Consider the following 12,004-nt stretch of genomic DNA (forward strand, 5'->3'; position numbering starts at 1 on the left):
TAAAATAGCAAATCCTATGAAACTGAATGAACCAATACCTCAGTGGGATTCAACAAAAGAAAAAGATTTCCTCTGTGATTTTAATACAGTAAGATCTATTGTTGTCATCATTGTAGTATTCAGGTATACTGTAAAGGCATCTTCAACCCCCAAATTTAGGCTCTGCAAAAATTAATACTAACAGAAGTGTTCACGTTAATTAAAAACAAAACTCAAATGAAAACAGGTCCTTTCTTTTTGGTCTAAACTTAAATATGCAGTACTTGCAAGTCCAAACCTAGACATCTGACTAGAAACAGGATTCTGCATACAAGGCAATAAAGGGAGTGGGCTAAAACATTGCAGCATTGAGCTACTGGGCAGAAATAAAAAATGACCAATCTACCATCACCCCAAGGAAATACAATCTAGAAAGCAATTTTCCTTTCAGCTCCTTCAGAGTTAATCATCCAGAATACCATTCATTTAGATCAAGGGTATCAAACTCACGAGGGTTGGCAACAGCTTTCATCTTTGTGGCTGCCAGAGACATTCTATCAGTGCAGCTCCAGAACCCAGGGGGTTAACACAGACACTACTCTGCCTCCCCATCCCCACTTCTTCCTGGCCATTTTCCCCTGATGCTGATTTTAGATGGCAGGTAAGGTAGGGGTGGCAACAGGCTTCATAGGCCACATCCATCCTGTAAAGGTGGGTACATGAGAAAACCCATAGACAGAATGAGCCACCTTTGCAGGACGGATCCAGTCCATGGACCATATGTTTGACATCCCTATTCTAGATAACTAACTTAAGCATATGGTTATTGACTTTACTCACATATTTATGTTTAAGCATGTTCTTAAATACCTTGAAGAACCTGGGGGTCTAATAAATTATTAGCAATTTGACTGTTAAAGGGAGGAGAGGCTAGCTGTGCGACAGCTGCAGAACTGGCCACAAATGCTCAGACTCCCCTTCTAAGTGGTCAATTTTTTACAGACCTTGCCAAAAGCTGCAACTTTCTTTCCCCAAGAAATTCTAGGGAGCAAAATCATTCATTTGCTTATAGACTCTTGAGTCCTTGTCATACCTTTGTGGATGGACAGCCCCTGAGTATGTCTACACATTTACCACAGAGCTTCTGAGTAACCGAGGGGTTTGTGTTAAAAATAGTCTCGACAGAGATGAATCAGTGGCCCAGAGCAGGTGGGGCAGTCATCACAGCAATGACAAAGACATTTCTCTGAGCAACTCAACACAAGCAAAGCTCTGCCAACTAGGTTCCAGTGTTTGCCTCTAAGACTGAAATACTGGGACTCTATCCTCACACTGCAGGCAATTATTAACCCTGTCAGTGACTTCCATGGGGAAAATTATTTGTTCCATGTGGCAAGAGGACCCCAGTTGCCAGATTTTCACTTTGTGTAAATCACTGGACTTCTACTGAAGCCATGGTATTGCATAGTTTAAAGCACCAAAGGACTAGAGCCTTGGCTAGTATAAGTCTACTGAGCCATGACTGCCAACAAACAACTAAAATCTGGGTCTCGGATGATGACAGTACTTTAAAAGCTGGAACAGAATAATAATTATCGCTAGATCAGAATGCAATTGAAAATCTTTTGATTGGGTAAGAGAGAACAAAAAAGACAGACTTGGGTGACTGAAGAGGACATTTCCATCACTATGATTCTATGAACATAAGAGAAATAAAATATCTAAAAAAGCCCAGACTGGTATGAAAGTAACTGTTAAAACATAAGGCAGGGTAGATTTACACCTTGTAGACTAACTCAGGGGTATCATGCACACAGCCCATGGGACAGATCTGGCCTGCAGAACCACATCATTTGGCCCCCGGTACTGGGTCACAGGTTGACCCTCAAGCAGCAAATGGTGGAGGCTGAACCACCCCCATGCACAGGCCTGGGACATGTACCACACGTGCCACCCATGGCCAGCGATTACAGATCCTTTGGATTTTGGTTACCCACGTGCAGACCACCTGAAAGGAGCATGAATTGCCCAGGACAGAAAATTAAAGTGTTTCTGAATTGTACTCAAAGTCTGTGCTCCGATCATGGTTCACAGAGTTTGAGAGAGGCTATTTAAGGCCAAATTCCAAGCATCTTGCATTGAAGAGCTCCTCAACAAATCTCACTAAATTTCGTGACATGGTCAACAGCTCTGGACCCTGGCCTGTAGAGTTGTATGCTATTACACTAAAACAAATCAGACATTTCCTGTACTGACAAGAGCAACCTAAAAAAAAACAAAACACTTTTGAGCAATTAAAAGTACTCACCTAACCCAGATGGTGTCCAGTCCCATCAGGGGTAGTGCCTTGCTAGACCTGGTCTTAGCAACACGGGATGATTTTGTGGGGGACCTGCGGGTACACAGTAACCTGCGTGATAGTGACCACCACTTGGTAGAGTTCACTATCCAGCGAAGGGTGAGAAAAATATCCAGTGATACTAAAGTTTTAGACTTCAGAAGGGCCAACTTTGGTAAACTTAGGAACCTAGCTAGTGAGGTGGTGGAAGTCAAGAGCATTGAGCTAATGGGGGTCCTAGAGGGTTGGAAAGAAAGGGGCTAAGGAGATAAAAAAAGCCCCTTTGGCTGAACAGGGAGCTTCAGAAAAGACTGGGGGTGAAGAAAGAGATGTATAGGCAGTGGAAGCAGGGGGCAGCCACCAAGGAGGCATACACCACCCTGGCACGCTATTGCAGGGAGTCAGTTAGGCAGGCCAAGGCAGGACTGGAGATTAGGCTGGCTACAACAATTAAGGACAATAAAAATTATTTCTACAGATACATAGCAAGCAAAAAGAAAGTGCAGAGTAGCATAGGGCACCTGCAGGACAAAGCAGGTCAGTTGGTGGTTGACACAGAGAAAAAGGCAGAGCTCTACAATGAGTTCTTCTCTTCAGTATTCCTTAATACTGACCAAGACAATTCCCCCACCTTGAGGTTAAACAGATGTCCAAAAGGCACCAGATCACCAAAGGTTAGTGCTGACTTAGTTAAGGAGCACATGGAAGGGCTGGATGGGTACATGTCAGCTGGCTTGGATGACCTCCATACATGAGTGCTGAAGGAATTGGCCAGTGTCATTGCTGAGCCACTGGCACGGCTGTTTGAACTCTCATGGTGCTCCAGCCAGGTCCCCGAGGACTGGAAAAAGGCCAACGTGGTGCCCATTTTTAAGGGGAGAAGGGAGGAGGCGGTTAACTTTAGGTCAGTCAGTCTTACCTCTATCCCTGGGAAAATACTAGCAAAAATCATCAAAGAGCACATTTGTGAAGGCCCAGCAGGGGAAATGATGCCGAAAGGAAATGAGCATGGGTTCACCACAGGTAGATCCTGCCTGACAAACCTTACAGTCTTTTATGACCAGGTCACACACTGCCTTGACACAGGAGCTGAGGCTGATGTAATCTACCTGGATTTTAGGAAGGCCTTCACCACATTTTCGCATCCTACTCTCATAGGGAAGCTAATGAGCTGTGGAGTGGATGCCTACACAGTCAGGTGGGTGGCCAAATGGCTTAGGGACCGCATCCAGAGTGGTGGTGGATGGGTCATTCTTGGCCTGGAAGGAGGTGGGCAGTGGGGTCCTGCAGGGGTCAGTCCGTGGACCGGTGTTATTTAATATCTTCATCAGCGATTTGGATGATGGTGTGGTGAACACCCTCTCCAAGTTCATGAATGTTACCAAATTATGGGGCAGAGTTAACACACTGGAGGGCAGGGAGCAGATACAGGCCAATCTGGACAGGTTGCATCAATGGGTGGAATGTAATACGATGCAATTCAACAAAGATAAATGTAAGGTACTCCACCTAGGGAGGAGGAATCCCCAGCACACCCACAGGTTGGGGGAAGACCTCCTCAGCAGCTCAGAGGCTAAGAGAGATCTTGGAGTCATAGTTGACTCCAAGATGAACATGAGCCGGCAGTGTAATGAGGCCATCAACAAAGCAAATTGCATCTTGTCTTGTATTAGCAGATGCATGACCAACAGATCATGCAAGGGATCAAGGGAGGTGATGCTTCCCCTCTATTCAGTATTAGGCCGCATTTGCAGTACTGTGTCTAGTTTTGGATCTGGAAAGGTTTCAGAGGAGGGCCACTCACATGATTAGTGGTCTCCATGAAAGACCCCACAAGGAGAGGTTGAGAGATCTGGATCTCTTCAGCCTATACAAAAGACAGCTGAGGGGTGACCTTGTAGTCTCCTATAAATTTATCAGGGGAGGACAGCAGGGAATTGGGAGTGCACTGTTTACCAGAGCATCCCCAGGGAGTAACTAGGAATAAGGGGTGCAAACTAGTGGAGAATAGATTTAGGTTAGGCATTAGGGAGAAATTTTTTACAATAAGGGTGGCCAGAGTCTGGAATGAGCTTCCAAGAGAAGTGGTGCTATCACCTAACTTGGAGGTCTTCAAAAGAAGGCTTGACAGTCACCTGCCTGGGGTCGTCTGACCTCAGTCCTCTTTCCTGCCAGGGGCAGGGGGTTGTACACAATGATTCATTGGGTCCCTTCCGACTCTATAATCTATGAATTAATCAATCTCTCTCTCCCAGACAATGTGAAAGAGCCAGGGATCATTCATAAAGAGCTGTGAACTGTCACATTCAAAATGTTTCACTAAGTGATAGATCTACAAGTACTAATAGTTTCCTGGGAGATAAGTGAGAAAAAAAATTAAGTTGCTGAGGAAGCTGAAGAATACTGGGAATTAGGGCTGTGTGAAGCTTAGGTCCCCGATTCGATTTTGCACAAATTTGGCCTGATTTGGTAGCCGAATCTCCAAATCCAAATCAAATCAGAAAACCTTTTACTCTCTCTGAATCTAATAGGAACCCTCCAAATTGATTCGGAGGGATTCGGAAAGACTTGGAGATTCAGACATAGACACAGCTTTAAAAGTTTTTTTCTATATACCTCTAGGTAGCAGGTGGCTCATGAATGCTGTGATGCTGGGGCAGATGAAGCATCCCATAGGAGTGCAGGGGGCCCTCCAACATGCTCGGCAGCAGACCCAGAAGTCGACCAGAAGCACTTCTGGTCCACCTCCGGCCCTGCCGGGGAGTGTGCAGCAGGGCCCCCCCACACCGCTCCAGCTCGGCAACTCATGCCTCCTGGGTCTGGGGGGGCCATCCGGGGTCCCTCTGCGGCTGATCGCTGAGCCAGGGGGTGCAGGGGGACCTCCTGCATGCTCCCCGGTAGATCCGGAAATGGACCAGAAGTGCTTCTGGTCCACTTCCAGGTTTGCTGCTGAGCAAGTCGGGGGCCTCCCCATGCCCCTGTGGGACACTCCATCCACCCCAAGGTTGCAGCATTCACAAGCCATGCCTGGTATCTCGAAGTATGTAGAAAAAAACATTTAAAGCTGTGGCTATGGCCAAATTGCTGATTCTCCAAATCAGCATCGAATCTTCTGATTTGGAGTCGGCCAAATTGCACTGGGAACAAATTGCACTGGGAACAGTGATCCGAATCAATGAATCGAATCACTCCCCAGCTTGGGCCAAATCCAAATCCAAATCCAAATCTGAGTTGAATTCAGCCAGTTTCACACATCCCTACTGGGAATATGAAGAACTTGGGAAAAGTAACATTATGTGTTTGGAAAACAAAAGTCTTAAGCAAAATATTAAGAAGTTCAGCTATAATAAAAAAAAAGTGCAAATGTGGTAGTTTAGTCTGCTAAACTGTTAGAGAATAAGGGAGAGGAGATTGAGCAGACAGATTAGCACTGGATGTATGGGATCCGATCTATTTGATTGTAAAAAGCACCGTGTAATTGTCACATTAAAATAAAGCGATGCTTTTAATTAGATGGATGATTGGTCCCGTCTCAAATGAAATGAGGAAGCTGTAAATCCCTGCATTGTTTTTTTCCCCCGCTGCTGGCTGGTACAAACAGAAGGAAAGCAATAGAAACAAGGAACGGCTGATGCCACACTGTGGCACCAAGATACAAATGCAGCTGTCTCCAGAGAGAGAGACAGAGAGAGATTCATAACCATTTTCTGCTTAGGTGGCTCTCAATATGTGGAGAAAACCCCAAGTCCTGTGTTCCTTCTCAAAGTTAACTTCCTTATGTGACCAAAGTTTGTCTTCTGCTGTGCATGTGTGACCCCTACTGTCCTTCACTGCAGCCCTGTGTAATGCTCTTGCAGAATCTTATGTTTTGGTTAAATGTTTTATTTAACTGTGACATCAACAGTTATATGGATGATCCTGGATTCAGTGTTTTTTAATGTCTCTCTCATGGAGCCTTGACAGTAGGGGAAAAGTCCATAAAATACCTTAGATGCTTAAGTCCCACACTGAAATCCTCAGAGCTCCTGCACTCAGCTCCATCCCACCCTAAAAGCACCTGAAGTCTTGGAAGTGACCCAATTTTTCACACACAGTGGACACATCTACACTTGTGCTTTAATGTGCATTAGCTTATTTTAATGCACATTAAAGCATCACTAAAATGTTCTATTTAGTTAATGCACTTTAAAATAGGCTAATGCACATTAAGCGTCACTTAAAAACCGTGCTCTTTAGTTAATGTGAATTAAGACAGGCTAATGAGCATTTTACTACCATCTCCCAATGAATGGTGCCTATACATAATCACGGAGACTGCTCTGACACACTGTGTGTCAGAGCAGACTTGAGTCTGCTGAGTGTGGTAGTTACAAGCTTTAGTTCAAGCTCCCCCACCATCAGTTTGAAGCGCAGGGATGCTGATGCATGAGACACTGCAACACTTTAATCAAGGCGCCTCTCAGACCCGCTCTAATTAAAGCACTGCCCCCCACTCTCCTACGAGGCACATGTAAAAGTGTCCTACGGGCATTTTTACATGCAAACACTGCAGCACCAGGCGCTTTAAAAAGCGCCCCGCACTGCAATGCTTACAGTTGTATAAGTGGTGAAAGGCACATCAGCACAAAGAAAATGGCAGCAGTGCACTTCTGAACTAAAACACCTTGGAGCTGATGCGCATTTTGCCGCTTATACAACTGCAAGCAGTGCAGCGCGGTGTGTGTCAGCTCCCACACAGAGCAGGCTCGATTGGTCAAGGCTGCTCAGAAGCAGCAAATCTCTGGTGCATCCAAGATGCCCTGAGGTACTAGCTTTAATGCAGGTTAACTTTTAAGCACATTAATGCATGTGTAAACGTGCCCAGTTTCCTTCACTGTCTTACAGTTCGCTTCTGGGCACCACCGAATATAAGCATGCTGGTTTTAAGTGGCTTTCTTTCTGAGGTGACTAACTTTCCTCACACATTAAGCAGGGAATCTGTATTTCATGGGATTCCACAACAGCTACCTATGATAGGTTTTGGCCTATTTGTCTCCATCCTATTTTAAGCTTTATTACCAGTTACATACTTAAGGATCCACAAGATGGCACTATGCCACCCATTACAAAGTGATCTTTGGCTTCTGGCTATACCTTCTGCCTCTGTTGGTAGGACACAGCCACCAGCAGTGAATTTTTCCTAGAAGTATGCTGAGTCATGTTTTGCCCTTTGTTCGAAGTACCACTTATCTGAATTTTGCATACTCTTCCAAACCACATCATCTGGCCTGCCCCCTCTGCCCTTGTTCAGGAAAATCTCCAAGGGCATCTATACACATGCCTGACGCCAGCTCCAATGTGTGCTAATTATCATGAATTGGAGCAGACTCAATTAATCAATTATTTGATGTAATTGAGGCTGCTGAAGTGCGTAATAAGCACGCGCCATCAGCCTCACCACTGCGTGCATTCAGCATTCCTGTACTTCAAAAAGGTGGTGGAGGCACTTTAACTAACACTTGTTGAAAGAGCTTTAAAGTGCCCCGCCACCATTTTGAAGCGCAGGATGATGCATACACGAGAAGCTGTGGATGTTTTAATTAGAGCAGTTCCCGAGGGTTGCTCTTATTAAAGTGCCCAGCTGATTTCTAGGAGTATTTTTGTCTGAATAAGCACTATAGGATACAGGCAATTCTAGCTACCCCACAGTGTACAGAGTAACTGTTTTATCATACGACTAAGTAATTGCAGTCAATACATCTGAAACTAATTAATAATACTTGTCCTTGACAAAGAGCTTCATATGTTCCAAGTGCTGTGCAAACACCAATTCAATTAGCAATCTTACTAATTACCAAACTGCCACATCATCTTGTTCACTCTATTTTAGAAGACTGAAATAAATACGATATGTGCTCATCTAATCCACAGCTCCATGGTAGGGATGAACTGATGCTTCGACATTCAGCTCTGAGTTGTGTTCCAGATACTGAAACCTTCTCACCAAACTTTGGAAGTGCCAGGACATGGCAATCAGGCCTATACTGTGTAATGCCTTTTCCTTACCTTACTCTGAACTCCCCCAAGTCAAACTGCTTGTGGCACTACACACCTGGTAAAATTTAAACCACAACAATACAAGGTAAGATGTCCACTTGGGTTAACTAATTCTGATTAAAATAGCAGGGCAAACAATAGGGCTGTGGCAAACGGGCCCTATTCAATTTGGATTCGACCCGAAACAGGAAACAGTGATTCAATCCATTGATATGGATCACTGTCCCCAGTCAGATTTGGCTGAATCTGGATCTGAAGATTTGATGCTGATTCTGTGAATCAGTGATTCAGACACAAGCACAGCTTTAAAAGTTTTTTTCTACAGACCTTGAGGTAGCAGGCACAGATCACGATCGCTGCAGTGCTGGGGCAGATGAAGCATCCCACAGGAGCACGGGGGCTCTCCAGCTTGCTTGGCAGCGAACCAGGTTTGCCAAGAAGCATGTAGGCTGCCCCCGTGTCCCCTTTCAGCTCAGCGATCAGCTGCAGGGGGACCCCGGGTGCCCCCCAGACCCAAGAGACACCAGTCACCGAGCCAGGGGGGTGCAGGGGGGGGACCCCCTGTGCACTCCCTGGTGGTCCAGGAAGTGGACCAGAAGTGCTTCTGGTCCACTTCTGGGTCTGCTGCCGAGTGCGCTGGGAAGCCCCCTGTGCTTCTGTAGGATGCTGCATCTGTCCCAGCACAGGAGCATTCAGAGGCCCTGCTATCTAGAGGCATGTAGGAAAAAAACATTTAAATCTGTGTCCATCTCCAAATTGCCTAATTTGTTCAAATGGATTCAGAGAGATTAAAGGGTCCTCTGATTCAATTCAGATTCAGAGAATCGGGTCAAATCTCCACCGAATAGAATCAGGGACCGAAGCTTTGCACAGCCTTAGCAAACAAGTTTTAACCAGATTAGCAGCTTGATTTCAACCCCAAACTCCTTTACAGGCTTTTAATTTGAGCTCCTAAATTGAGCTGTGACCTAACTTGCTTCATTTGCGCTGCTATTTTTAATCCAAATTACCTAGACATACATCTTCATGACATTTCTATGTATGATTAAATATAAATGAATTGGAACTTTTGGCATTATTCCAAAACAAAGCAGTCGTGCTGGGGTCTGTTATAAATGTAACAAGAATGGGCCTTGGCAAAGGCACTGTTCCTCAAAACAGGGAGAAGAAGATGGAAGCAGGATGCTATAAGCACTTAGGCTAGGGACAAGAATTACACATAAACGGGCATAAGTGATCAGAAACTGGTTCAAATCTGTAATGTAAACAGAAGTTCAGTTCACATAAACTAGGTTGAAAATGGCTGAAACCAGTTTAAGATAAACCTGGATAGATGTAGTGTCAGACTTAACAGATTTAGGTCAAATTGGTTTATTGAACTTCTGTTTCAGATCCCCACCAGACTGAAGTTAACTCACAGTCCCCCAGCATCCCAACATGCTTTCTGGGCTGGGTGGGGCTCTCTGCTCCACAGCAGGGCTGGCTCCTCTCCTCTTCTCCCTAGCTGCAGCTCCAGCAGTGTCTGCAGGCATCTGCCTGGCTTCTGCTCCCCCACTTCCCTCCCCTCTCTGTGCTAAGCAGTCATTCTCCCATCCCTCACAGACACCTCTCAGCATTGGCTAGTAGACCACATACTGGCTACCTCTGAGCTGTGGGGGACAAAGGCAGAATCAACAGGTAGCTGCTGATGTCCTTCTGTTGTTTTCTTAATGGGGTGATAAACGCTAAGTTAGAGATGATAAAATTCCCTGCTGGGCTGCTCAGGAGGTAGGGAAACCCCTCACGAATCATAGCACCATGCCAGGGCCCTGCCACTCCCCGCTCAGCTCAGCTCTGTGGAAGGGAAGGGAGGGCTGCTCTAGCACCCCTCAGCTTCTAGCCTGAGCCACTGCAGGCATATGACTGCATTTCTGGGATGTCTTTCTGGTTACAAAACTAACTTAGCCCCTAACCAGGTTAAACTAACCTGCAAAAATTGAATCAATTCAGGCTCAGGCTTTTTCAATGTCTGTCCCTAGCCAAGCAAGGTAGTGTGCTCTAGTGCAGCCCCCATCCCCCCACCCCCTTGCTTCTGGCCTGAGCCATTGTAGGCATGAGACTGAATTTCTTGAATCAAAAGTGAATGAGTGTCTGTTCACTTCCTTATCAGTTCAATCCTATGATCCCTGCTGACTTCCTGCCCCTGGGGCAGGGGGCTGGACTTGATGATCCTCCGGGGTCCCTTCCAGCCCAAATGTCTATAAAATCTATACCATTTACACCAATGATTCTCAGCCTTTTTTGTACCAGGACCCATTGGTAAACGCTGATGGCCAGTCCCAGCCCAGCAGAAAACACACAAGTATTTTAGCCCAAAAATACTTATTACACACTACAAGCTGAAGCAGATCTACAGTCTTAATTTTAAAGACAGAAATCAACATCAATAGGAAAATATTAACAACAATATCAACATGTGGCCCTCCATTACTCCCAAGTGGCATATATCATTGTACAATTTGCACAATGCAAATTGCTGGTGCCTCTCACTCCTGATTTCCAGCCCCCTGGCCTGCTGGTGCTTCTCAGTCCCAACCGGCAGCCTCCCACCCCTCAGATTCAGCCTCCCACCCCTCGGCTTCAGCCTGGCCAGACCAGCACAGGCAGGAGTTGCCCCTGCAGCCTAGAAGGTGGGACCTGGCATAGAAGGGCGGAACAGAGTGGCGAGACTCATTTCTGTCACTGCCAGGAACCCCATGTCAACAATACCGCCAGCAATGTGAGGGGTAATGGATTGGAAGGGGGCCACCAGCTACTCATGTGCCAGGCCATGGCTTTGCCCCATTGCCGTGGCTCAGCTGCCACCATCACAACCTTCAGGCCATCTATGCTGCCCACTACTCCACCTCCCTTCTAGGGTAGAGCCATGGCCTGAGGGAAGCAGCTGGTTGTGGGAAGAGGTAAGCATAGCATGGACCCCCCTGACTGTTACTCCTTGCACTGCTGGTGGCACGGCTGGTGCAGGGTCCCAGCAGCAGCAGCAATGAGTCTCATTGCCCTACTCTGCTGTCCTGCACCAGGTGCTGCTTGCTGAGCCACAGAGGTAGCTCCTGCCCATGCCAGTCCAGCCAGACTGCAGCCCTGTGTCCACTGTGGGTGCACAGATCTTGAGGGCATGTGCCCTGAATCCCCCTCTACCGTGTCATCTACACCCCTCCCCACCCCCATAGACTTACCTGGAGGGAGCTGTGGGAGCTGCTTTCCATGCTGCCTGGCTGTCACATGCATGTATACATGCACATGTACATGATGGCCCCTAGCTGATCACCCTCCTCCTCCTCCTTTACCCAGCCCGAAGTAGCCCCTTGCAAGCTGGAACTCTGCCAACCTGCAAGAGGAAATGTGCGATTTCCTATGTTTTTCTCTTTTAAAGGAGAAAATTCATTATTTTCCATGTTTTCCTGCGATTGTTTGCAACCCTTTCATATATTTTTGCAACCCACTTTTGCTTTGTGACCCATGGGTTGAGAAACACTGGCTTAAACTAACCTGCAAAGATTGAATCAGTTCAGCCTTAGGCTTTTTGATTGTTTGTACTTAGCCACAATTTGCATGCTCAGAAGCAGTATTCGCTCTCCAAACACAGGGCTCGTTCAAAAGCTCAGTAACTTC

General features: G+C 46.3%; 1 protein-coding gene across 1 annotated transcript in view; it reads right to left on the reverse strand.

Annotated features, from left to right (window-relative positions):
- KCNA6 (potassium voltage-gated channel subfamily A member 6) overlaps nucleotides 1–12,004 on the reverse strand; it is a 45,554-nt gene that overhangs the window by 6,237 nt on the left and 27,313 nt on the right. The window lies entirely within an intron of this gene.

This window comes from Crocodylus siamensis, chromosome 4, assembly GCF_052110815.1.
Source record: "Crocodylus siamensis isolate JL-2025a chromosome 4, ASM5211081v1, whole genome shotgun sequence".
Taxonomy (NCBI): Eukaryota; Metazoa; Chordata; order Crocodylia; family Crocodylidae; genus Crocodylus; species Crocodylus siamensis.